Consider the following 4,620-nt stretch of genomic DNA (forward strand, 5'->3'; position numbering starts at 1 on the left):
ATGGCACAACTTTGGTGAAGAAAACCATGCCCATAAAACCAAACCAAGTTGACCAAAAGTTTGCCCTAATCCGGGTGACCTGCAGTCTGCCTGGGCAAAATGACCAAATGAACAGTGTTTGGTCATTTGGCCATAACTCGGTGTAGAAAGGTCCAATTGACCTAAAATTTTACCAGAAATAAGCTGAGATATAGATCTACAACTTTCATGAAGAAACCTAACCAAAATTATGACCAGAACATATTTAAAAAGTGAGTTGCAGTCACTGTTCCTAACACTGTAGATTTGGTCAGTCCAGAAATTCTGGAAAAACTTTCAATCTGGCCAGTTGTGGTTTTTGGGCCATAACTTGAGCTACAAAACTCCAAATGGAGTGATTCAAAAAAGGAAATGCAACTAGACAAAATAAGGAACAACTTTCATGTTGATCATTTTACCAAATTTCCACTGCAAAAATGACTAATGGAACAGTAAATCAAAGCATAAAAACTGAAAATTCTGTCCAATTAACATTAAGCTTAGAAATGGTATTGGCAACCAATACCAACAAATTTAGAATGCAAAATATGGTATATTGGGAGTATCAGAACCAATGTACCTATTGTCTATGCAAAATTCAACATTTTATTTGACTAATGAAATGAATAGTAACATCTAAACTTGAATTTCAAAAATTGTATAATTTAAGAATGTAATATGCCCTAGTATACCTAGCTAGATTGGTTTGGATAGGTTGGCATGCCAATAGGGTTCTGTTAGCAGTATTGCATATGGCTTCATGCCATTCTGTGTTTCATGGCTTTCCATGCCATCCTATGACATAATAGCCTTTGGCTATGTTATTTAAGTTGTTACACTCGGGTTTTATCCCTGATGATTATTACAGCTTATTAGCTATTCTGTTACACACCGGGAGACACAATGTGACCGATGGTGTGATGGTTCGAGGTACTTAGTACCCAGTGCCAGTTTCCTCGTTTATCTAGTCCAGTCGACTAGTATGGGTTACTCGGGCAATGATAATAACTTTTAACAAATTTGAATCAAATAATACTACAAAAAAAATATCAGGAATTAAGTTTACCCAAAAATGTTAACATACATTCTACATACTTATTTTTATTATATTTTATTTCATTTTATATTGTCACCACTAAGCAGAATTGCTTAGCGGCCGCTTTGCCACGCTGCAGTATCGAGACCTAGCTGGGGAGCCCAGCAGACATCAGACAGGGTGAGCCTTCAGAGCTGCATCCGGAGTCCAGACTCACCTCACATCTGCACTGCATATGGTAGGACATTAGGATTTTGGGTAGCATTTTTTATTTTGCATTAGTTTTGGATTGTAACTATAAACTCTTATAATTATGTAATAATGTAAATATATGAAGTTTCATGTTTTTGAAATTTTCTGTATAATGTATGTTGATAAATGAAATGTTGAGAAATATTTATGAATGAGATTCTAGTGATGAAGTGAATAGAAATGTTTTGAAAATAGTATTGAGATGTTGAGATTGGGTTGAGATATGTGTGTATAATGGAGTTTGGATTTGGAAATTATATTGGAAGTGTTTTTAAACAGGTTCAGAAGAACTATTTTTCCAATTTATAGCCGGCACTCTGCCGGATTTTCTATAAAATTTGAGAAAAAATTCAGATTTATCAAAATTTGAAAATAAATGAATTAAAAAGGGATAAATTGTAATGGAAACATGAATTGGTGCTCCGGCACACGGAGTGGCATAACTTGTTCGGCTACACTGTAGACGGGTAAGGGGTGTTGTCACACCCCGGCTTAGTGGGCCCCAGCTCAAGCCCCTCTAGTGAGCCTTCTTGCCAGACTTTCAGAGGCCGCGCAACTCAAATCGATCTTGTCGCTTTGGTGGAGTTAATCCCTTGGCCCTGCAGAGCTAGGATTCGAACCCATATCACCTCACGGTTTTACTCGCCTCTTACCAATTGAGCTGCAGCTCAATTGGTAAGAGGCGAGTAAAACCGTGAGGTGATATGGGTTCGAATCCTAGCTCTGCAGGGCCAAGGGATTAACTCCACCAAAGCGACAAGATCGATTTGAGTTGCGTGCCCGCCTAGAAGGGTACGCTGGCAAGAAGGCTCACTAGAGGGGCTTGAGCTGGGGCCCACTAAAATTGGAACGATACAGAGAAGATTAGCATGGCCCCTGCGCAAGGATGACACGCACAAATCGAGAAATGGTCCAAATTTTTTTTTTTTATTGTCACACCCCGGCTTAGTGGGCCCCAGCTCAAGCCCCTCTAGTGAGCCTTCTTGCCAGCGTACCCTTCTAGAGGCCGGGCCTGCAACTCAAATCAGTACTGTCCGCTTTGGTGGAGTTAATCCCTTGGCCCTGCAGAGCTAGGATTCGAACCCATATCACCTCACGGTTTTACTCGCCTCTTACCAATTGAGTTGTAACAGCCCGATCCTTCTCCAGTTAGTATTGTCCGCTTTGGCCCATGTGCCTCACGGATTTGTCCCTTGGGAGGTTTCATTCCCAAAAGCGCGCTGACCAGGTGAGGAAGGCTCCCACATATATGGCCCAAATCTTTTCTTCCCGTTTCCGATGTGGGACACGAAGTTTCCACCCCAGTGTGTAGCTGGTTGAACAAGCACGTCCCAACCCCATCCCTAGGTCGTGACAAGCCCACTAGCTCCGCACTGCGCGCCCTCGCACCACACACCATACTAGAGGAGTCCAGTGCGATATCAAATAGCTGATCCTTCTCGATTAGTGTCGCTTTATTAGTGCCCATGGGCCTCACGGATGTGTCCCTTGGGAGGTTTCATTCCCAAAAGCGCGCTTTTGGGAATGAAACCTCCCAAGGGACAAATCCGTGAGGCCCATGGGCCAAAGCGGACAATACTAACTGGAGAAGGATCGGGCTGTTACAGGTGTCACATAACTTGAGTTCTATAACCCCAAATTGAGTGATTCAAAAACTAAAATACAAGTTTAAATATAGAGGAACAACTTCCAGGAAGGAAGTGTGGCCAAACAGTGGCTGCAAACTGATCAAATGGATATGTAAATGTGAGACACATAAACTGAAACTAAAGAAAGGTCCATGAGATAAATTATCTTATGGTTGGGAATTTAACCCTAACAAGCTATTGAACACTAAACCATATGAAAGAGGTATGTGGGACCTATTTTCCTACTATAAAGTGATATGAACATTCAAATAAATATGTAATAATGTTTAATTACCCATAGTATACCTAGACTTATTTATTTAGTTTGGATCGATTGGTATACCAATTAGGGACTACGGATAGCAGTACTGCCTACCGAGAAAAATCATGAACTAATAATATATGTCTAGTGTGATTGTTCTACAGGCTATATGCCTACTTACTGGCCATTGTGCCTACCTTATTTCTGGCTTTAAAAGCCTAACAGCAAGTCTCATGCCTGACAGCTGGCCTCATGCTTGACAGATATATACAGGGTAGACATATGGCTGTCTAACCCGTATACTTCCGTGTATGCAGCTCTTATAATCTTTTATAGATTTCTTGGGCACTGATAAAAATTAATTAAGACTTAAAATACAATAAGTAATCATAAAAGATCCCGATAATATTAATTGTTTCCTAAGTGCAATAAAAATGTAAAAGACCCAGAAATTATGATTTGCAAATATTAATTCAATTGTTTAATTATTGTTTTTATAAATTATGCACCACTAAGCATTATGCTTAGCGCATTGATTTTTCATCGTGTAGGTACTGGAGATCAGTCCCAGTAGTCGTAGCAGCAACAGTCGTAGTGCTCACATAGAGACCGATAAGATCTGCCAGTGTTTACTAGTCACCTCTATAGTTGTATTTCTTTTTGGTAGGGCCTATGTATGTCTAGATTGTGTACTTTTTGTTCATTGTACATAAACACATGATGTATTCCATTTTGAGATTGTAATGTAAACTTGTAATTTATTATCTATGAATTTCTATATAAATGCAATAGATGATATTTCTAAGATCTCATAAATAATTGTGAATGAAATGATAAAAGAGAATATGATATGAAAATGTGTAAAATGAGTATGAACATGTTAACAGGTGATTAGTGGAACCCGCCAGATGCTAATAAAACAGAGGAGGCTCTGTCCGGGTCTCCACAGAAATAAGTTATAAAACAAAAAAAAAAAAATTTCTACATACCTGTTTTAAATGATATTAGAAGTTTACAATAGATATAATAAAACAAGATAGGGTTCTCCGACATCGAATGTGGCACTTCTTGGTCGGCTATACAGTAGACGAGTAAGGGGCATCACATTTAGTAGTATCAAAACAGAGGTTTAGGCGGTCCTAGACCTAGATAGTTAGAAATAGATAGAGTGCATCACATGCATGGGCTTTTAAATAGAGTCGAGGTGACACTAATGCAGATATATTCTTTATCTATTTTATAGGATTGATAGCATCTGATCCTTTAGAGCACGGACCTCCAAGACTGATAGAGGAGGAGGTAGAGAGTCACGCACCCGCACCTGCTCCTAGTTGGGGTCGAAGTAGTAGTAGAACAGAATCATCTTGAGGTATTGTGAGTAGGGCACAGCAGGCCTTCTATGAACAGATGACACAGCTGCTCCA

The 4,620-nt window shown here is 39.5% G+C and overlaps 1 non-coding gene across 1 annotated transcript; it reads left to right on the top strand.

The window, feature by feature from the left end:
- The first annotated feature begins 2,125 nt into the window (after positions 1-2,125).
- On the top strand, positions 2,126-2,228 carry LOC131181024 (U6 spliceosomal RNA). The gene has a single exon (XR_009149653.1). It is a non-coding gene; the product is annotated as a U6 spliceosomal RNA (small nuclear RNA).
- Positions 2,229-4,620: the final 2,392 nt, after the last annotated feature.

Source organism: Hevea brasiliensis, chromosome 6 (genome assembly GCF_030052815.1).
Source record: "Hevea brasiliensis isolate MT/VB/25A 57/8 chromosome 6, ASM3005281v1, whole genome shotgun sequence".
Lineage (NCBI taxonomy): Eukaryota > Viridiplantae > Streptophyta > Magnoliopsida > Malpighiales > Euphorbiaceae > Hevea > Hevea brasiliensis.